The sequence below is a fragment of the Ambystoma mexicanum genome, chromosome 13 (genome assembly GCF_040938575.1).
Source record: "Ambystoma mexicanum isolate Mex_15411 chromosome 13, UKY_AmexF1_1, whole genome shotgun sequence".
Classification (NCBI taxonomy): domain Eukaryota; kingdom Metazoa; phylum Chordata; class Amphibia; order Caudata; family Ambystomatidae; genus Ambystoma; species Ambystoma mexicanum.
In genome coordinates this window covers 85,824,625-85,848,851 of record NC_090938.1, presented here as the reverse complement: position 1 = coordinate 85,848,851, position 24,227 = coordinate 85,824,625, and positions in this window count along the sequence as shown.

The following is a 24,227-nucleotide window of genomic DNA, read 5'->3' as shown; positions in this document are numbered from 1 at the left end:
AATCACAATATCACAATATTAAACCAACACATACCATATCAACACAATATATATACAAATACACAGTCGCAAGCGTTTAAAGCACGAAATATGTAGTCCACCTGAAAGGAAAGGAAAACAGGCAGTGCGATAACGCTTTAGACTCAGTTTGCCTTCAGAGGCACCTAACTAGATGGAAGTCCGAGCCCTGCGAAGAGTGGAGCCTTGTGCTCAAAGTACCTGCCACGCCGGTGCCAACGGGCAAAAGGGGGAGCTCTTCGTAGGAAGTCAGGCAGTTCGGGTTAGTGCACAGCAGAAGGAGAACAGGTTCCGCAACTCAAGCGCAGCCTCCACAGCGGGCAGAAGCAGAGCGCGAGTACGGCCAAAAGGGTGCTGTTTTTACACAGCAGGGAAAAGCAATGGGATACTGCAGGAGGGCGACCAGATCCTAGCTAAACTACTCACCGGTCCCCGAAGCAAGCAAGCCCAGGCTTCTCCACGTTAGTTTCAGCAGCTGGCAGGTTCAGAAGAGCAGGGAACGCCTCGTAGTCGTGTAGAGCAAAAAGACGTCCCAATCGACGAAACCAGCACAGTTTTGTTGCCGCAGCAGGACAACGGAGCGGCCGTGTGTATTCAAGCCAAATGTACACTCCTCCCTTCAGACCTGGGAACGCCAAGCGTACGACGCGTGGGAGAGTGACAAGGACTCGAAATACAACACAACCTGGCGGCGGTTACAGAGCAGGACTCCCTTGTAAGCTGGTCAGTCAACTGGATGGCCCAGAGACACTTCCGAAGGCTTACTTGGCAGGAGAGGATGAAGTCGCCGGGAATAGCTGTTCCTGCTATTCCAAAGGTCGAAGCACCAGTACAGGCCTTCTGGTTCGATCCAAGGAGGAAAGGGTTTCACAGGACGACAGCAGTGCAAAGGAGGATTCCTTCAGCAGGTCACCAGCGATTCCGCGGTCCAGCCTCGTGGTTGCAGGATACATGGCTCCTGTATTCCTTCGTTCGTGAGAACTCAGGAGATCGACATGGTAGTGGTGTTTCCAGCTCCCTCTTATCCACGGTTCCCTTCGCGCCAAAACGGAGGGGAGCCAATGGGAGATCCGCTCATCAACACACATACCATACGTGGACCAATCACGGACCACGGTGGTCCCAGGCATTCACACCACCCTAGACTCTCTGGCACCCAGGATGTGTATTGGGACCAGACATCCCAGCCCACACCCTGGAGGCACACAAACGACATGTAGAAGCCCGCGAAAGCAACCACGTTTCGCGGGAAAGTACATGCCCAAATAAGGAAGGCCCCGGGTCGCCCGACCTGGGGAAGGTGAAGGGAGCAAGACGGTCAGTGGACAGGACAAAGGAGCCTCGTGGTCTGGCCATTTTGGGAGCCAGGCCACCATTTTGGGTTCAGTGCGAAAAACGTGCTCAGAACGCCAAAAGGAGCTCAAAATAAACAAAACGATCGCTGCCACCATTCCAGTCCCTGAATGACTTGCACCGATCAAAATACCATCCTAAAAGAGTATCTAGGGCCTGTAGAAGGCTAGAGACCCAAGAGAGCTGTAACTTAGCTTACAGTGCCCTCTTGTGTCATGTTGCACTAAAGCCGCAACACGATAAAAGAAACTACGGGAAACAGCGTTCCCCGGTACTGACTGTCTTAAGGGCATGTCAGTTTCCCCATAAGAAAAGAGCGAAAGCCCAGAGGAGTGCGGCAGAAGGCTGCACTTCTCTGGCAAAGTCAAGAACAAGGTGAAAAACAACAGCAAAAAGTTTAGGGGTTGCCACATGGAAGGAAAATTACCTACAATTACGAAATCTTTCCTAACAATGAGGGTACCACATTTTAATACAGTGTACATTTAAATGAATTGGAAAGTGATTACAAAGTAAAATATTCACACTATACTGTTAGCTCATGATGGGAATCAAACTGTATTTGTAAAAATCATCTGATGGAATTTAATACTGTATAAACATTGAGTAACACCTATAGCCGGACAATAGGCTAAGAGCAAAATTAAAGATGATGAATGTTGGTGGCTGTCTATTCCGGAGATTATGATGTAAAACACCTTTCGAGGTGTCATACCTGGGGGATAAGTAATTGTCGTGTTTATAGATGTAAACGTTATGGACTGATATGGGGAAAGATTACAAAAATTGACTGATGTCTGGTTGTATACAGCGGAAAGAAAAATGGAAGTGCATAGGTGGTTCTAGGATTAAAGATACTAGAATGGAAGCATGATGTTTTTGTTAATAATACACCTGGAGAAGCCAACACTTTAAATTTACATGTGGGTTAGTTCAGTAGGGACAGGATACCTTTATTACTATGGGATATATTCCTATTTTCTGGACAGAGAGACCAATGGATCTACCTCCCTGCTTATTGATAGCTAAAATACCACGACAGGTGACATTTGAATTATTAACTTCAGATGTGGTTACACATTGTTTTGTATTTTGCCATCTCAATAGGAATGTTCACCTTTTTCATGGGTGCAGGCACAAGATAACGAAAGCATTTCCTCCCAAGGAATATGTGTGGTGCATGTGCGAAAACGTTGCTATACGACATGGCACCAGTCCATTTCGGACATTCACTTCCTCACTATAATGAAAGCCTACGTTTTTGTGGTCTCAGTAAGTAAACGTGAATTCTGAAAATGGTTGTAAGGTCATGATGATCTCAGATGAGCTAGTGGTAAGCAATGCTTGTTGTCTCATTCACTGAAGGATGAGCCGCGGAGGGAGTGGGGCTCCGCAGGTGCAGCGATAAGGGGTGCTGGGAACGGAGATGAGAGAGAGAGGGTGGGTTTCACACTTCTATCTGGATGTTTCCACTCTGTGCTCCCAATGCTTGCTGTCTGCTCTTCGGCCGATGGCAGATGCAACCATGAAGGGGTGGGGATTCAGCCCGATAAAGAGCTGAGATATTGCTCAGAGAGGAGAGATAGAACTGGGACCCGGGTGATGAAGTCTCGCTGAATGGGAGGATGCTCCGCTCCGACCCTGTTAGCACAAGTGATCTCTCTGCCTACCTGCTTTTGCAGTGTTGAAGAGGCTGAGTTGAAGGTGTCTTCTGCAACCACTGCTACGGTGATGTTCTTTATTCCTGTTTATATCTAATTCTGAATATGTTCTATGTGTTAGTTATATGTATGTTTATTGGGTGTGAATAAAGGGCCTATAACCAGCCATTTATTTTATCTTTCCAACCAGTAGTCTATGTGAACTTCATTGCCTCCCTGAGTCCACATTTTTGCTTCTGTTTGGGGTAAGAGGGTGCAAAAATCCAAGGCCCCCGCATGTGCCTAGAAAAGCAAAACAATATGCAAGTGCTATTATTGTTTATGTTTACATTACTGAAAGACTCCAAGCGTACTATGCCAGTTTATGAGCGTGATGTCATCGTGTTGCTATGTGATGACGTCACATGATAAATAGCGGCCATTTTAGAATCAGCCAGGACTCAATGGAGAAAGGCGCTGGATGCAAATAGATGCAGATTATGGGTAAGAACATATCAATTTCCCCCCTTTTACTATATACATACATATGAGCATTCTGAAGTATTTAGATGCTCAAGATATATGTGGACATAGAACACTGAGGGTGTTTGTTTAACCAACAGGCACCAAGGAACAATTGGATGTTAATCCGTCTATTACACTTTGTCGGAACCGAATTTGACAAGAGCATCCCTGAGTGGGGTTGGATTTCCCTAGCATACCTATACTGCACATACTGTGGTACATGGGAATTGAGTCTGCTTCCTGGCAGCACCAATGGTTATGGTTTTATTTGATTCTTTATTTAGAACTGGTTACTTACAAGAGAGAAGTTCCTTGATTGGGGCAAAAATAGGACGACAGAGCTGATGAATTGTGTATCCTCCATTTCGAGGTGAGCATATTATTTAATATTTAACATAAACATAGGTACAAATAAAAGGCAGCATTAGAAACATCTTTTAAATTTTGTATGTTACCCTTTAAAGATTGCTGAGTTTCTGGATTTGACAGGAAGCCTTAGCATTCCTTGGAACATAGTACGCACAGTTTGGACTGTTTTCACCAGACTTTCACCAGGTGAATATTAAAGATAAAATCAGGATATAACTAGACTTTTTTTGTTGTTGATGTAAAAATAGAGTATACTTAACTATGGATTGATTCACTAAAAAAGTATACTCTCCCTTTCTTTACAGTTCTGGAAAAGCAGTGTGCACTTTGACGCATGAAGAAGGGAAGGAATTTCCCAAACAATGTTTGGAAGGGGGCACCACCATCCCACCGTCCTAAGTGCTTTAGAGTGAGTCGAGATGCATTTGAAGCACTATGATAGGCCATGGGGGAAGGGGAACAGTGAAGGGACCCTCCTCCCAATATAAAGTACCCCATTTCAATCAATCAATTCAGATTTGTATTGCAAGGTGCTGGGAGGGATGAATTATAGTTAAAAATGAGGGTGGAGACATTGGAGCCAGATGGTGTGAAGGGATTGAGTCAAGTGTGTGTGTGAAGTTTAGAGTGCCCTAGAAACCTCTGTTGTGCTTATCACAAGGCCTGCCAGGTGCACAGTACAGTGATAAAGTAGCATTGTGTTAGGAGTGTAGTTAATTTGTTCTTTGACCTTCGACGTGAGAAGAAGATGATCACTGCAGCACCCACGTGATGGAAGATGGACAGACTGGCCAATGACCTGGCCTCTCTTATGTAGCAGGTGGATCATGTAGAGGCACACACCAACCAGTCGCGTCAGTTTCTACTGTATATGTTGCGTCATCAGTGACAATGTTTTTCTTTGTAAGATCCTGCTTGTACTACTTTTCGGCAATACGTTCTTAGCAGCAGAGTACTTTGTTGTTGCACCCATCTGTGTATTAAACTTGTTATACTTACAAGATTGACTTGGGCCTTTCTTCCATAGCTAGTTGTATTCTCTCTGGTGTGAGCGTTCAGGGACTTGCCTTCAATTGGTGACCCTGACGTGATCCCAGCGCCCTCTGCATTTGAGGAGGCTTCCAGGCCGCTTCTCCAAAAGGAGCCGTGTCCACCTACAGCGACTGGTCCCAAAAAAACACGTATTCTGAGTGGTTTAGTAGGAGCCATTTTAAGAGAAGTCCTCTCTGCTCTTTGAACGGGGGTGGCTCAGAGGAGAGTGCAGGCCGGTGTTGTAACCCTGTGAAGGAGGAGTTTGGGTGAGCACACACATGTGAGTAGACTCTTGTAAGTGATATCAAGTAGGAGGCAGATGCGTGGGGGGAAGTGTGAGAGGTGTGAACGAGGAGAGAGAGGTTGTTGATGTGATATGGGTGGCATTTGTGTTACTTCTTATTGGTGTTTGCATTGTAAAGAGATTATTTCGGTCAGTCATTATAAGGAACGGCAAAGGTAAAGCATAGGTAAGGCAGGGAGCTCCTCCTCGGAAGGGGAAGGAAGGTGTAACACGATAAAATATATTATTTAAAGGAGGAATGCAGAAATAAAAGTAGTGGTCTCATATAAGTAGTAGTCCTGGAACATGTAGTGGTTGTTATTGTGGCTTGTTATTTTAGTTTATTGTATTTATGTTTTATTGGATGAAGAACAGGCCCTAGGAGTTGCGCTCATTGTGTGTGTTGCAGCGTGGTGTGGCATTGGATGGTTTTGTGGAGTGGGGTGTGTGCACAAGCAAGGGGGACAGAAAAGGGTGGGGGTTGATTTTCTTTCTGTTACAAGCAGCCTGTGTGGTGTTTTAGCGGGGCTTTGCGGGGTCAGTAAGTGATATACATCACTAGCATGGGGAGAGGAACACCAATAGAGTATATGTACAAGGCCTTGCTACTGTATCATGACAGAGTGTAGAAATACCATAAGCAATGGATCGTGGAGACGGGAGGAGGGAGGATGCCCTGCCCATGGGCAGAGCAGGGCTCCCATAATAAGAGCATTTTGGAACATATGTCTACATTTTTAGCTAAGTATAAGGGGAAACATCTACAGGAGAGAAAAGGGATTTTAGAGCTCTGGCGAATGTTGGAGGACACAGAGGACCAAGGGGATGGAGCAGGGCCACAGATACAGAAAGATCAAAAGTGCCATAGGGGAGAAGGAGAGGACGGGGTGCCAGCTGTGCGCTGCAGATTATATCATTTGGCAACATTTCCAGCCGATGGGTACACAAACACAACCTATGTACCCACTGTGGTAGGGACCCCTTCAGCACCAGCAACAAATACTGCAGGCCACCGCTCCCCCACTCCAATATGCACACCTGCCTGAAGTATCGGCATCCACAGGTGTCAGGTCAAGGGAGTTTGAAGATAAGGTGTGAGAGTTGTTAGCAGAGCTGTACATGATACAGGCATCCTCAAGAAGAGTAAGTAGGGGCATCAGGAGAAGGGTCGGGAGAATGGGTATATGGGGAGGTGCTGCTCAGGATAGATACTGAATGATTATGACATGTATGTGTTGAGAAGGAGTTGAACAAGGGTGAGTGGACAAACCTTGGAAGGAGAATACAGTGTTGGGAAACAATGTGAGGTAGGATGACAATGATAGGTTTTATGAGGGTCAGAGTGAAGAAGAAGAAAGTTGTGATGGGGCAGCTGAGAATACCCCCCAAGTAGAAGGTCTGTAGGGGGGCGGAGGTTGAGTAATAGGGCCAGATTTTGGCATTGGTAAAGAGAAGGGGAGTCATGAATAAGGGTGTGGGAAGTGGTGCGAAGATACAAATGCCCATCATACATAAGGGAGCAGGGAGGACACAGTATGTGCCCTGGCCCCAGATGGATAAAAATAATTTGGTTAAGGCTCTCCCACAGCTCACAGCAGGAGCGAGTAAGTGGATATATGAGTTTGAAAAGCAAACAGCAGGGGAGCACCTGGCCATAGGGGACTTCAATAGCTTGATGGTTTCTATAATTGGGGACCAGCCTGGGGACGTGTGGATTAAGGCTGGATATCCGAGAATAACCCTGGGGATGATGCATACGATGGAGCATTGTTTTACAAAATTAGAGCACAGGTATGGGATACACTACGAAGAGCTTTCCCAGATACCCCTGATTTACAGTCCCTGATGCAGTGTACTATGGGGAGAATGAGGACCCAGCTAAATGCATTTTTAAATTGCAAGAGATCTGGAGAGCTGAAACTGGGCAACCGTGGGATCATTCAATACCATTTTTCTATTTTATTGTGAAGCGGGTCTTGCCAAACAAAGTGCAGGAGGTGCTAGATAAGATTGTGAGTATTGAAGCAAAGGGGTGGCCAGAGATACAGAGTATAATAGTGCACCATTGCAAAAGGATCAGGGAGCATGAAAGGGAACCAACCCAAAGGCATCAGATGGAGGAAGCAAAATTGGTAGAAAAGAAATTGGCAAAGGTTGTTGTCCAGGCACCTGTGTTGATGCCAGAATAGGTGGAGGGGACAGAGAGCACTCAACAGACCATGAGCACCTCAATTGCTGCACTCTGGGCTGAAGAAGGACAAGGACAGTGTGACAGGGGCAAAAGTATGCTGGCCCACAGTGGCAAAAAGGAAGACCGCAGCAAGGAAGAGGGGGATTCCGAGGAGCAAGAGGGGGGATTTGGGCCCAGAGCGGCTGGGTTTAGACTGTCACAATGTTGGAATTGCTTGAGGAGGGGGCATTTTGCTAGGGAATGCAGGAGCAGATCTGCAATGGGGTATAATTACGGGTTGCCACAGCAGGGCCATGGGCCCCAAGGACCACAAGGACTAGGGTAGCCACAACAGGGTCAAGGGTATCAAAATCAAGGGTATCCACACGGGAAACCACAGACATACAACAAGCATTGTCAAGTATCTTATACTTGCAACAGCAGGACGGTGTGGCCCCAGTTAATAGGGTATCAGGTGGAAACACTTCCCCCTTTGGAGGGGCAACAGTGATGGGGGTAACCCCTTCTGATTTCCTTAAACAAACACATATCCTTATTAAGACAGCCCACAGAGGGCACTCGTGTGTCTGGTCTAGTCAATGACCATCCATCCTGAAGAGGAACCTTTGGTGGGGGTGGAGATAGGAAACAAGCAGTTCATATTTATGCTAGTCTCAGGTGCAACAAAATCATGTATCATGGAGAGACATTTTCCATTATCAGGCAAATATCTTTACACGCAGGGATTCATTGGGGCTATTTCTAAGGTTCCATACAGTGAGGAGCTGAATTTAAAGGTGGGAGGGAAGGTGGTACGGCCTCCCTTACTATATTCCAAAGGTTCCCCTGTTAATTTACTCGACAGGGATCTGCTCAACAAGCTATGACAATGTCATTCACAGATCATGGTATGCTTTGCTCCACATGCAGTAAGGGCAATGCTGGTAATACATTCCATGACAGGGGAGGTGGTGGTTCGCAGGACCCCCGTGGGCCTGGATATGTTAATTCATGGTATTACTGTTCTCTTGCAGGCAGTGCCTCAGATTGCTAAGCAATGTTGGTGAGTGCCTACATATTTCATCTGTCATCCAGTAGTATCACCTGAGGTGGTGGCGAGAACAATATTGTCGCTGGATTTACAGGGATTGTTGGTTTCTGACAAAAGGGTTGTCATGATAGGAATAGACAAGGACCAGTGTGAATGGCGCACAGTGCTCTGTATATATCCAACAGTACTGTTAAGGGAAGCAACGGATCACAACCTGTTTGAGAACAATGACAAAAATGGGGAGATAATATTAGAGATTTGTTTCCCTGTGACATAATGGCACAGTATCGAAGGGTGCAGTGCCCCCTGATGGCAGTACTAACTCCACCTGTATTTCTTGCTGAAGACTTACAACATGTGCCTTCGCAGTTGTGGATTTAAAATCCACACAATGTCGGGCTACTGAAAGACGTGACCCCTGTGCGTATAACACTGAAGCCAGGTCCAGTGCTGCTCAGAGTAAAACAATATCCATTATCAAGGTAAGTGGAGGAGGATTCAGAAATACAATACAGGCTCCACTGGACCAGGGGATCATTGTGCCATCAACATCTCTGTGTAACACAGTGATATACCCTGTCAAAATAGCAACACGGGGCAATTGGAGAATGATCCAGGATTTGAACCCCCTAAATGACGTGGTACAAAAATCATTTCTAGTTGTCCCGAATCGTGCAAAAATTGTATGCAGTATCTCCAAAGAAGCCAGATACTTCACTGTAGTGGACTTGAAAAATGCATTCTTCTTGATTCCACTTCATCCTGAGTCGCGGTACCTCACAGCATTTACACAGGGCCAGATGCAGTTTGAACATACAAGGTTACCTCAGGGTTACTGTGAAAGCCTAATTATATTTAACAGAATATTGCACACTGATTTAGGGAACATTCAGGTACCTAGCATGATTATTCAGTATGAGGACGACCTGTTAGTGTGCACTGACAGTGAGCAGCAGTGCCAAAGGGATTCAATTACACTCCTACAATTGCGGGCCTATAAAGGGTGCAAGGTAGATAAGACAAAATTGCAATACTGCCAACAGGAGGTGCTCTATCTGGGACAGTTTATAATATCAGCAAATGTAAAAGTATACTATCAGATAGGGCATTGTCAGTACGCACCACCCCCAGACCCACCTCAGTTAAAGAAAGCCAGATGTTTCGGGGGCTGTGCAACTACTGTAGGGCATGGATCTTAGATTATGCTGCATACACGAGACCACTTCTGCAGGCTCTTAGGGAAGCACAAAAAACAAAGGATCATACATTACTCTGGACTACAGATATGATCAAACAGTTTGATGATCTAAAAGAAGTCATCAGTTCAGCACCCATACTGGCCACACCAGACTATACACAGGAAATTTACTTGTTCTCACATTCAGATGACCAACTCATGACTGCAGTGCTGACACAGAAAAGTACTATGGGCCATAAGCCATTGGCTTATTACAGTGGCACACTGGATTCAGTGATGAAGGGGCAGTTAGTGTGCAAACAAGCTTTAGCAGCTGCTGCATTTGCAATAGAAAAGAGGTCTACGATTGTAATGGGGCACTCAGTTATGTTGTATCGGGAACATTCTCTTTTTGCCATCCTAGAAAGGTCAAAATCCACCCTTACTACACAGAGATCTTCAGCGTATAAGATGATTAGCTGAAAGCCCCACATCCATGTGGTTAGATCCAAAAGAGTGAATTTGGCAACCTTTCTAACACTGATGCCCACTGGCAAAGATCTGACATTGCACAACTGCGCCAAATACCAGAGGGAGGAGGATGACATCCCCAATTATTTAATTTTTTATTTTATTTATTTATAGTGCACCAAAGCCTGCAAGCATCAGGGTGCACACATAAACACAAGACAAGCAGACACAATGTGAGACGAGTACAAAGTTCAAACAGCCAGGTCTTTAGTTGTTTCCTGAATGGCACGTAACCTTGCTCCAGACAGAAGTTCAACGGTAGAGCATTTCATGATGTGGCTGTGAGGACGTCAGAAAAGCATCTGAGGCCTTTGGATTTTTTTGATCTAGGTAACACCAGTTGTCTTTGGGTACACAATCAAAGATTTCCAGAAGGTATGTATGGTGTTGTGCGTTCCTTGAGGAAAGAGGGCGCATTCCGAAGCAAACATCTGTGGGCAACTCATAGAGTTTTGAAACTTGGAAGCAAGCCTTGAAGGTGAAAGATTGCGCATTGGCGGAGGGTGAGGTACTCTTTGTTGATGGGTCATCCACAATTGACCAGGAGGATGGACAAAGACATACAGGGGCACAGTGGTATGACTTGAGGTAGGGGAGTATGAGACAATGGTTATGAAAAGATTGCCCAAGCAGTATTCATCACAGGCGGCGAAACTCATAGTGTTTATTGAAGAATTGAGAGTGTCCCGAGGGTGCCATATCACTATATATTTGGACTAAGCATACGTCACAACAACTATGCATGCCTGCATATCCCGCTGGAATCAGAGGGGGTATCGCAGGGCGGATGGATCCCCAGTGCAGCATGCAGCCCTTCTAGAAACACTGATAGAAGCATTATCCCAGCCATCTGTTGTGGCGGTTATCAATTGCAGCGCCCACACTAATGGGACAGATGAAATATTGATGGGGAATGCAGCCACCGATGCAGCAGCCAAAATGACAGTGTATCTGCCAATTGAAATGCCTGCTGAGTATATTGTAGCCACCCCAGCAGCCAGTGAACATCCAACACCTTATACAGCATTGCCTATCTCCCAGATAATAGAGTTACAGGTTAGGGCACCAGAAAGGGAAAAGGATTTGTGGCTACGAAGGGTTGAAAGCAATCACCAACATATCTATTATGGAGACAAGAGAGCTGTGGGAAGACAGAGATGCCCCAGGAGCTGCTGGCAATAGCATTTGAGCAATTCCATTATCCGCCTCACAGGTCAAAGCAACACATCACAGCAGATATACCGGAGGACTAGTTTATACCACACAACCAGGAAAGCATCATGAAAATGGTCAGACACTGCACCACATGTCAATGTTTCAGTGCAGGGATGACATTACGGACATTACGGGGCACATTGCCCCGCCTTACTGGGCTGTTCCATGAATTACAAATAGACTTTACCAATATGGGTGAACATTGCAATGGCTCTAGGTATCTCATAGTAGTGGTTTGCCCTTTCTCAAAGTGGGTGGAAGCAGGGCTGTGTGCACATCTGGATGCCAAGTGTGCTGCCAGATTTTTGGTACACAAGATTTTCCCTCGAAGGGGTATGTGCAAGGTTTTAAGGTCAGACAATGGCACACATTGTTTCAATGCACTGTTTCTGCACATCACAGCACTACTTGGCATCAAGCACCGGATGCGTTCAATTTACCACCCACAGGCCAACAGCGTTTTAGAGAGAATAAACAGGCTCCTCAAAAGCAAATTATCCAAACTGTGTACCACATTGAAGAAGAACTGGGTGCACTGTTTGCCCCTGGCCCTCTTCACTCTATGTACACAACCCAGAAAAGACAACCATTTGTCACCTCATGAGGTGGTCACTGGCCGGCGTATGCACACCTCCATATCCCCCGTGTTGAAGACTTTCAGACGCACATAGGGCAGCAGCGGTGTTAGGTGATGAGTTCAAAGATTATTTGACCACACTATTGAGGGTAATTAAATGTGTCTCCCTACAAATTGCACCTCCCAGGATTGGAACAACAGAGTCACCGGATGTAGCAACCACAACGTCAACAGATCTTGAGTGCATGACCACACCCCCACTGCTGCCTGGTAACTTTGTGTATATTTGAAATTTTGTGCATAGGTGGAACAACCCTCGGTTCACAGGCCCTACGAGGTGGAGTTTTGCACTCTTCTCAAAGTTACGGTAAAGGGCTTCGATATTGGGTGCACCTCTCAAATGTCCGCAGGGCACCTCCAGACAATACGTTGGCACATCAGTTATTGTAAAAGGAGGGGCAGCAATACCTGCACCCTATCTACTTCACCAACCTGTCCAGGCATGATACGTGTGTCACACTCCATTGACGACTGAAGCTGAGCTGTTAGCTCCATGTTCTTTTTTCAGGAGCTCTTTCTCACCTCTATCTCTTTCTCTCTCTCTCCATCTCTCTTTCTTTCTATCCCTCTCTCTCTCACTCTATCTCTCCCTGACTCTGTCTTCCTCTCTCACTTTCTTGCCTCTCTCTCTCTCTCTCTCTCTCTTTCTCTCTCTCTCTCTGTAAAAGTACATCTTGTACGACTCTCCTTTTCTTTGTTTTGCGTGTGGAGAGAAGAAGATGAACGTCACTAATGTAAATAATTGTTTGTTAAATCTGGATCCGAAGTACAGTTGCACGAATGACAATGTATGGGCTTATGCCTACTATTGTGGAATAGCCATTATTGCAGGTCTATATATGATTTTGATGGTACTATTGGGGCTTTGTTGTGGGGGGTATGTTATAGGGGAAGTTCTTATAAAGGGGGTTATGGGATTGTATATCATTCAAAGGGGACAGTACATATACATGTTAATAATATTAGTGGATTTACATATATTAGTAGCAATATGAATGTAAACAATAACAATGGAAATGAATAATGGAGAAACAATAGTGTTGATATAAGTGTTAGTGATGATTACAAAAGGTACAATATGACAGGGAGAGTACGAGCAGAATTGGCAATGGGGGTAATGGTGAAAAGGTTGTTTTCAGCAAAGCGAAAATTGTTTACCAATTCGAAACAATATGATGTTGTTTTCGATAGCACTGTTAAAGCTGACACCCCTGAGAGCGTGTATAGAATAATTAAAAGAGAAGTACAAAAAAAGTATGATATGTATCAAGGGCTGGGTTTGGATGTGATTGAGGATATCAGTCACCCCGAGTTTACGAACTCATGGTATACTGATGTGAGTCATGTGGGAAGAAGCGCTGTGAATGGGAGCTGTTATGTGGTGTTAAAACCACAAGCAGCCCCAATTATAGAGGCACAATGCCTAGTTCATCTTGCGCTATGCAGAATAAATGGAACGTTCCAGGCACATAGTGTACAACTGCAATTGGTGGGTCCATATCTTGTACAGTGCAGTGACAATCCAAAAAACATCAAGTGTGTAGTGCTACCCTATCTGATGTTGAAAGGGTGTAAACATGTCAATAGCAACCACAGGACACCACACTACCTTGCTTGGCAGAAGGACTGGTAACAAATAGCAAGGAAATTATAGCATGGGTGGACAATTTATGTGCACAAATATGGACAGAGCATATAACAAAGTTGACATGGATTGCAACAATGGAAAAGTCAATGCGAGTGCACAAGGAAGAAGAATACAAACTTTGTTTCTGCAGGAAGGGTACAGTCTTTGTTGGTTTAAATGAACGTTGCAATGAAACTCCTAATTGCAGACACGAAGAAGGGAATGGCAGCCATGATGGATTACTACTGGGTCTGTGGCCAACAAGCTTACATGCACCTCCCACCATCATGGAGGGGCTGTTGTTTGTTGGACAAGCTGCACTCGGTGCTACTAGTAATCCCAAAAGATCACCTGAAGGGGGAGCACTGACTGTCGAGGAGCCAACTAGTCTCTCTGTATTCGAAAATGAAGAAGAGAACCTGTTGCCTACACACGAGCTCCGCATCCTACCAGGGAAAGGACAATTTCGACAAATAAAGATGGAGAAAAGATCGAATTATGTATCCAAAGATGTGTCTGCATTGCTTGCTGAAATACCCGAAGTTCTTCAGCTTATAAGATTCCTTTTTCACATCTCTACTTTTGATTGGAGTGCAGGCCACAGAAAATGCCAAATGGTTGCAGATCTGAGATGGGAGCTGGTCCAGCTTGCGAACGATAAAGAGAACGACTTCAATGTGATAACGGTTGAGTTGCATGCATTAAGACTAATGATGGTGCAAAACCGATATGTGTTGGGCATGTTAACAGCAATGGAAGGAGGGATTTGCAAAACATTTGGTGATTCCTGCTGCACATGTGAGCCTCCAGAGGATGCAGAGACTGCATCATTATCCCACATCATTGCAGTTGTCCATGGCCTGGGTGTTTGCATGAAGAAGGCGGGAGGAGTACAGGACAGTGACTGGTTTACGTTGGCATTCAATTGGGCCCCCCCATAGTTCAGAGCAATCCTGAAGATGTTGATGCCCATTATCATGATCATCCTAGTTATCTTTTGCACATGCCAACTCTGCCTTCGATGTTCTGCTAGTTGGGTACCCCATAGAGCAAGAATGATGGTACCAATTGGGGTTCCAGATGCACCTAACAAGAGAAAGGATAGTGAAGTACATACTGATATTCCACAGAGTGGCTCAAAGTATGAAATATTCCCCCTCCCGTATGGAGATGAAATTGACTGGGTACTGATAGGAGACAGCTGGAGCGGAGGGGTATTAAAGTGTTTGTTACTGTAAAAGTAATGAAAGGGGGAAGGTTAGGAAGAGGACATCTCCGTCCCACCAGCCTAAGCACTTTAGATTGAGGCCAGATGCACTCAAAGCACTATCATGGGCCACGGGGGAGGTGTGACGGTGAACGGACCACCTCCCAATATAAAGGACCCCACTTCAATATAATCAAATATAATCAACCCACATTGTGCAGCGCAGGGTGCAAGCAACATTGCTATTTTTTGTGGAATGTTAGTGGTTATAGGTAAAGGACAAGGGGGCTGATTCATGGAATTTGGGGCTGAAAAATGGGATTTGTGTGCCATTTTGCCCGCAAATCCCTGTTTAACAAATGGGGATTTGTGGGCAGAATGGCGCACAAATCCCCGTTTTGCGGCACACAAATTCCATGAATCAGCCCCAAGACCTTTGCGGTGAATGCGGCATTGCATGTACTAGGCACAAATTGCGAGAGGAGGGAAATCTCCAGCCATGGCTGAGCCCCATGATGGCAGCCCACACCCCCAACTGCCACAATGCCTATTCATTGTTCTAACAGTGTTGCAAAGATGTGTTTCTTACTCAAGAGTAATGTGCCCTACAAGGCAGTGATCACAGACCGGCACCTGGTGTGCATGTTATCTCACGCTGGCCAAACCATGACTTGGTCCATTCCCAGGCGACCACGAGTTACAGCCCATAAAACTGACTAAACCTTAAGATATCTGAAATCCATGGCACCAGCTGCCCTTTGACCACCAACCCCAAAGTAACAAGTCCTGAAATGTTCAAAGAGAATGGACAGTGCACGTCGTTGAGTGACAATTGTATGATTTACATTGCGAAGTGCTGTGAGGGATAAATTATAGTTCAAAAAGAGGGTGGAGACCTTGAACCCAAATGGCATGGAAGGGAGTGAGTGAAATGTGTGTGTGAAGGTTAGAGTGCCCCAGAACCTCCTTTGTGCCCATCTTAAGGCCTGCCAGGAGCACAGTACAGTGATAAAGTGGCATAGTGTTAGGCGTTTAGTTAATTTTTTCTTTGACCTTCAATGTGAGAAGAAGAAGATCACTGCAGCACCGACATGATGGAGGACGGACGGACTGGGCTGGAACCAATGACCTGGCATCTCTTATGGAGCAGGCAGATCAGGTATAAGCGCACAACAACCAGCCACGCAGGTTTCTACTGTATATGTTGCATCATCAGTGACCATGATTTCCTTTATAAGATTCTACTTGTACTACTTTTTTTTGGCAGAACGTTCTTAACAGCAGAGTTCTTTGCTGTGGCGCTCATCTGTATGTGAGATTAAAACATGTTATCTTTACAATATCGACTTGGGCCTTTCTTACCTAGTGGGTTATATTGTCTCTGGTCTGAGCGTTCAGGGACTTACCTTCAAGGCGTAGGGCATGTGATTTATGTACTGTGGATTTTTTGAAATGTTTGTTCTGTTAGAAACACAATAATAATAATAAAAAATAAATGTTGTATTAAAGAAACACATTGGTTATACTGCACTGATTTATGTAAGGAGGAATATACATACAGTACTTGTTGAGGAAAGTGATTATTGAGAAGAAGGTCTACAAACAGATTTAGTCATTTTGATCATCATACTTTTTGATTCTATTACATTAACAATTTGGTGTTCAGGGGGCGGGAGTGTTCCACAATTTGGTGGACACCTATTTTCTAGCCAATTGAGTTAAAACAGTTTTCAGTTTAGCTGTAACTGCTATTGAGTGGTAAAGTGGAGAAATGTGCTTTAACTTCACAAAGCACAGTTTTGGAATGGGGAAAATTGTTGCAAAAAGTAGTGGAACTGTTAACAGTAAAAAATAAAAAATGTGCATCTCCGCTCCCGACCATTCCCGCTCACTTTGACCACTGCTCACTGGACCTTTATGTACTGTGTTGTTTCTTTTTACTTTCTAGATAAAACGCTTTACTTCCCCAAACACTACTCCTGTTAAACCCTATCTGCCGCAATCAACGGGATTGATAGATGGGTTTGGGTGGATTATGATGAGGGACCTCTGGAGTCAGAGGGCCTCATACATGGTAGGCGGTAAGGGAAAAGCGATGCCGGTAAAGGATTACCGGTATCGCTAACAGCTCCTGCCAATTACAACCTGTCTATCCGCTATTGGCGGCATCGTTAAGGATGTTGCCCCTAATAGCGGCAAGGTCGCGGGCGCGTGACCCCTCATGTCGGCATTAGCGGCATGGCGGAAATAGGAGTTCATCACAAGGCATGCGGTCATGCTAATAGCGGCATGGAGCAGGCCCAAAAAGCCCATACCGGCAAGGTGGAAATACTGGCATCGGGAACCACCCGTTAAGGGACATGTGCAGTGTTCCCAAATGCCAGAGGTGGCCACAATCAGCACAGGCGGAGGCAATGGAGACTGGGGCAGCACAGAAGGAGCACACCACATCCCTTCCCACACCCATTCACACACCAAGATGATTCCAATACTAGCAGCATTACATGGGCTTGAGGACATGAAGAGGAGACGCAGGAGGAGGAGGAGGAGGAGGGCGAGACAGGCCCAGCAAGCACAACCAGTGCACCTAGTCATACCACAGAGGCAGCCACCAATCCCCAGGATTAGAGCCAGTCCATTCAACATAACCCCTGAGCAGATACACACCCTGTACCGTCTGGACCGGGATACCATCACCACCATTGTGGACATGATACACAACGACATTGTGAGCCTCATAGACATCCGTACTGCCATCCCCCTCTACTGAAGGTGGTAACTGTGCTCCACTTCTTGGCCACAGGCACCTACCAGCATAATGTAGGGCAGATGCATGGCATATAACAACCAGTATTCTCACGCACGCTGAACCAGGTGCTCGATGCCCTCCTGAAGCACACAAGTGAACACATATCCCTGCCACGGACTGCCCAGGAGATCTCCAACACCAAAGTTGGCTTCTCTTCACTGGCAGGCATCCCAAGTTGCATCGGGGCCATCGACTGTACCCACGTGGAACTGGTGGTCCCACATGCCAATGAGGCAGTCTACCGAAACAGAAAGCAATACCACTCCATCAACGTCCAAATGGTGTGTGACTCTAACAAGATCATCACACATTGTTGTGCTCGATATCCCGGATCAACCCATGATTCAACCCATGTGTAGTTAACAGCAGGGGTGTTGCTAGGTCTGCAAAAGATCTGGTTCTACGCTGATGTTGAGATTGTCAGGACTCGGGCTAGCTAGTCTTTTGGTTGTAGCTCCTGATCTTCTATCTGGGGCTACAACCAAAATACTGAGGCTGTAGCCCCCTCAACCCCTCCCCCTAGCAACACCTCAGGTTAACTGATCCTTAAAGGATATTGGGCCTCATTACGAGTATGGAGGTAGCAATGCTACTTTTAGCGGCATGGCTACCCCCGTACCGGGTACTGAGTCCAGGTTCCAGGAATAGGGACTTACCGGGCCATTCCGACCTTGGAGGGCCCAGTAATTCCCTTTCCTGGGACCCGGACCCGGTACATCCCCATTCCCATTTGAGCCCCCATAGGGCTCAATGGGAATGGGGAGGATGCTAACAACGGGCCCATTAATGACGTGCCCGTTGTTAGCATCCTGGTCTGCTAGCGGGTCCTGCTAAGGATGCCTACTTTTATCAGATGTCCTTAGCGTGACCCGCGAGCAGATTTTGTAATGAGGCGGTAGACAGTTAATGGCACCGGCAGCTCTACCAGCGCCGTTAACACTCTACCGCCGACGTTGTAATGAGGCCCATTATATTAGGCAAAAACCAACATGAAAATGCTTACAGGGGTCTGATGTTTTCAAGCTACCGGAATACTGAGTGGCAGAAACGGTAAGTTAGTTTGGCAGTAATTCCGCAGAAAAATTGTGGGCACAGCCCAATCCACCAAACCAACAGAAAAGGTGCAGTCTCACTTTTACTTGTCCAGCACAGAAAGCTTAAACAGTATACTCTCCATATTTCCTACTTATAAAAGAACACTTGGAAACTTCTGTTCTCAGAAACAAGAAAGTAATGTTTCAATAAAGGAAACATTGTGCTTTTTGAGTTCTTTGCAGTAATCAGTAATGTGTTAAAAATATTTTGAATCAGTTTATTTTTATTTGCATGCCTCCAAATGTGTATCCCTGGCCTTGCCCTACGTCATCCACAACCAGCCACTCCGAGTGTGGTGGTTCCTAGCGTGGCACAGTGAGGGTTACACTGTGTTGCACCACTGATTCAATTGTGTGTGTCAGCGGTGCAATGACGATAAAGCATGTGCCTGCAAACATCTGCCTTTACGTTATGTGTTCTCTGGCTGCGTTCGCCAGTCTATTGTCCATGTCTATTCCTCTGTTCCATATGCCATTATCTTTTTTCCCCTGGTCCTGCTTCCCGACTCACTGTTTGCCATCTGCTGGGTCTGCACGTTCCTCCCAGAATCCAGGCCTCTGCTTTGGGAATTCCTCCTCAAACGTGAGCTACCCATCTCGTTTTCTGTGCAGACCCAAGTCAAAAAATCAAAATCATTAAAGAATTCCTATGGAATCATCCGATGGCTCCATCCTGAAGTCTTACACAGCTAATTCTGGGAAATCATCCAAAGCCATCCTGAAGTATGTGTATAGGCTGAATTATTTAAATGAGATGACTCTAGAGAAATCCCAATAATTACTCAAGGATGTCTCTATGACAACTTCAGATGGCTAGGGATTACTCCAGGATGTCTCCATGCCAACTCCAGTACGTGTGAAGATTACTCCAGGATGACTCCATGACAACTTCAGGATGGCTGGGGATTAGTCCAGGATGTCTCCATGCCAACTCCAGTACGTGTGAAGATTACTCCAGGATGACTCCATGACAACTTCAGGATGGCTGGGGATTAGTCCAGGATGACTCACTGACAACTTCAGGATGCGTGTTGATTACACCAGGATGGCTCCATGACAACTACAGATGTGTGTTGATTACTAAAGAATGATTCGGTGACGACATCAGAATGGGTGTGTATTACTCCTTTGCAATGATGGACCGCAATCTCTTCAAGGGTGGCCTCGGACAACTTCTGAATTGGGATAAACAAAAATACACCCTAAATGTATCTAGCAACACACTGTAGCAATTGTCACAGGAATGCACAATAAATACAATGTTTACAAGACCTTTTAAATATTCATTGATTTTGAACAAAGAGCATATTTTGAGAACCCTGTCACCAACCCACTTGCCTCCTCTGCTAACTCAACCCTTTGCCAACCCAACCCATCCCTTCATTTCTGCAAATACCACGTAGTGCAGCCTCCCAGTAACCAGAGGTGTTCCTACACCTAAGGACCTCAGCAAAGACCACTTGGTCTCTCGCCCCGAGCAAACCAAAACACATCCTCAGGCCTTAAGCAAAGCCATCCACACTCAGGCAAGGATTCCAAGGCTACTCTTTCAGCACCAAAGCCCCACTAAACACACAGTCAACTCACAGGCCCCTTCAAACACAAACAGCACCTAGCCCCAACACACACTCACACTAAACACCCAGCACCCCCCCACCCACACACACACTCCACCCAGGGCCCCTCAACACATCCAAACACCACCCAGAACCCCTCCAGAAGAACACAACCCTGCCTCTCCCACACAGTCCCCGCCCACACACACACTCAGCACCCCGGGCCCCTTCCAAACACAGCGACCTGGCCCTCTCACTCCACATAAACAAACTCAGCACCGCTACCCCCAGCTAGGCCCCCCTAACGCACATACATTCAGAGCCCCTCCATACCCCAAACTCAGGCTCCTCTCCCCATACTCAGCACTCAGGGGCCCTCCACAAACACACTCCCAGAACCCAAGGCCCCCCGCCACACGCACACACCAACACTCGGCACACATGGCTTGTCCTAAACACCCAGGTCCCCTCCCCCAAAACATACTCAGGACACAGGCCCCCCAAAGACGTACAGTGCCGAGCCATCCAGACACATCTCTCTGGACCTACCACACCCACACACTCGGTGCAAAGCCTTCCACAAACACTCCGCACCCAGCCCCCCCCACATGCGCACATCCAATCCTTCTTGCACATGCGCACAGACACACTTAGCACCCAGATTCCTCACACATAGCACCCAGATTCCGCACACATATACAGCCCCCCAACACACGTGGCATCTGTGTCCACCAAACATATACACACGTGCAAGCCATCCCATGAACCCCACTGTCCCCTGCTCTCCCAACTACCCCCCTTCTCCCTCAACAGCCATTCTCCCCAACTGCCCCCGCCTTCTCCAACTGCCTCACCTTCCCCAACTGCCCCCTTGTGCCCAGCTGCCCCCTGAATTCCCCCTCTTCTCCCCAACTGCCCTCCTCCCCAATTGCCCCATTCTCCCCAACTGCCCCCTTCTCCCCCACCTACCCCCACCACTAACTGCCCCATCCCCATTTTCCCAGGCTGCCCGCCCCTTCTCCACCAACTGCCCCTCTTCTCCCCAACAGACCTCTCCCTGCAACTGCCCCTTCTGCTTCAATTGCCCCTTCTGCCCCAACAGCCCTCCCTGTCACCCGACTGCCCTCTTTTCCCAACTGCCCCATCCCCATCTCCCCATCTGCCCTCTTGCCCCCAATTGCCCAGCCAAACCCTTCTTCCCCAACTGGCCCTATCCCCCTTCTCCCCAACTCTCCCCCTTCTACCCTAAAGTTCCCTTGCCCCCTTCGCCCCAACAGCCCGCTTCCCCATGCCACAATTGCCCTCCTGCCCCCATGCCCTTCTGTTCAAACTGCTCTCCCTCTCCTCCAACTGTCCTCACTGCCTTTTCTCCCAACAGCCCTCCATCTCCCACAACGGCTACTCAAACAAGCCCCCCACCCTGCATTAGCACTCACCTGACGACTCTATCAGCAGTCAACCTGGTCAGACTCCCTGCTTTGTAAAATCCCCCTTCACCCTTAGCCACGTACTCCGCATCTCGTATCTCCGTCAAATAACCTTGGAAAAGTGGTGCTTGCATGCCGTTAATTTTGAGGGGACATTATTACATGGTATCAGGTAATAATATCCCTATATATATGGCCGCCGTATATAATGTCACTGGGAAAAGGTTGTGGCAACATTATATAGGTGACCATATATATAGGGACAGGGGGAGCAGCGGGGGTGTCCCCAATCCCCTTGAAGAAAATAAAAGGGGTTTGGGCACCGGCACCATTCATACCATCCCACCGCATTACGAGTTCCGCTCGTGGGTTCCTGACAGCCCACCAGGTCTAACCTGGCGGGCTGTGCGTCACCCACGAGCATAACTGGTAATTGCGCCAGCACCATTATCAACGGTGCCGGCGCATCAATGCTCCCCACCCCCATTCTGCCCTTTGGGGCAGAATGGGGATGAGGAGCCCGGCAATACCGGAACCCGTGAATGGGCAATTACCGGCCCATTCATCTCGTAATGGGCCGGTTATTGCCCAATCGCAGGAGGCGGTGCCGGTTGCGAGCATGGCGGTAGCCTCTACCGCCATGCTCGTAATGAGGCCCAATGTAACATTGTCCATCACATTCATCACCACTATGTCTCAGACCCGCCTTTAGGTCCCGGCCAATTGGGACTCGGGATGGCCTTTTGCTTTTTTTGGACTTGTGCTGGAGTCTATGGGGGTCATTACAAGTTTGGAGGTAGCCATGGCGCCTCCAAATTCGTGTCCAGGTCCGGGTTCTCAGAATGGGGATTTAGCGGGTCATTCCCCATTCTGAAAACCATTCCTCATTCCCATTCGAGCCCCCATAGGGCTCAATGGGAATGGGGAAGGAGCTAATAACTGGTCCCTTAGTGGCTCCCGCTAAGGACGGCTGGTTTTACCAGCCGGCCTTAGTGGGACCCGCTAAGGGACCTCGGAATGCAGCAGTAAGGGGTTAACGGCTCCGGCATCCTTACCGGTGCCGTTAACCCCTTACCGCCGCACTCGTAATGACCCCCTATGTGAGTCAATCCTGTGCTTCGCTGCTAAGGCAGGCATTAAAGGTTTGGCCTTGCCACGAGAGAGGTAGCTTGTTACTAGTGCAGGTAGATTGTGCCCGTATTCGGGCAACCTGGCCTATGAATGCCTCTAGGCTTCATTAAAAACTCTGCTGTGGCTTGGCCACAGGCAGCCCTGGCACACTTAAAGCAATGTGCGGGGGTGCACATGGACTTTCCCAAACAGGGTAAAGGAACACATGCAACTTTGATGCAGAGGGCATGTGAGTTTGACTGTAGTTTCACCTCCTTTGACCATTTCACCTTTCCATTAGGGCACAAAAAAAGTGTGCTAGTTTAACCTTCACAATACACATGGTCTCTGTTTTAAACCCAAAGCTTTGACCTTATGGTGTTCTATGTTAATGAATTTGTATCACGCCAAAGCCCAAAGGCATCCAGGCACCCTTAACAGAAAGAGTAAGCCAACGAGCTGCACTGCCAGGGCTGGTGAACTGCACTGCCAGGATTTTGCCAACATTTGGATAGTGTAGAAGGCTGCACACATCACATCCAGGTAAAACTGGTTGAGGCGGACAGCAGTGGAGTCAGAGGAAAGGGATCAGGGATGAGCTTGGTGCACAAACTAGTGCCTGCCTGCCACAGCCTAAAAGACGAATAAAAACTGACACAGTTGATCATAAGCTATGTGTTATGTGTCTTTATATAGACCAGGGATCTGCAGCTCTCCAGATGTTTTGGACTACGGCTCCCATCACCTCTCAGTCATGACTATGCTCTCTAGGGCTGATGGGAGTTGCAGTCTTAAACATCTGGAGCGCCAAAGGTTGTAAACCTCTGAAACAAAAAGCCGATTTAGACAGTCTGTGCTCAGCCTTGATGAGCGCAGAGAGTGCAAGAGGTCGCATACAAGTTTGGGTTTCAAAGAAGCCTGGTTGCCCTGCCACTTACCTGCTAGTAACTTTTTATCCACACCCAAACACAGCCCCATTTGTTATATCTCTATCTAACCGCATCCGTATAGCGCAAACCAAATCACCAAGGGCGTCAAGGCGCTAATAGAGCACAAGAGCGAAACGTGGATGTGGTCTAATGCCAACTTGTCCCATTAATTTCCTAATTAAACACAAGCTTGGGAGCGGTGTAAATTAAAAATTAAGGGCAGCGGTTTCTCAGAATTGTCAATACATCTTGACATATGTAGGTTTTCAGAACAATGGCCCTTTTATTTTACATGTGATGTCTGCAAAGGCCCAAAATGTCAATTTCCGGCTTCTTGGGTGTCCAGTACTTGCGGACTAGATGAAAGTTTGGACATGTAACACATTACATGAGTCCATAAATTGTTCTGTATGCAACAAACGGCGTGAAATGTGCTGAGGAGCACACAGTTTTTCTTAATGCTTTAA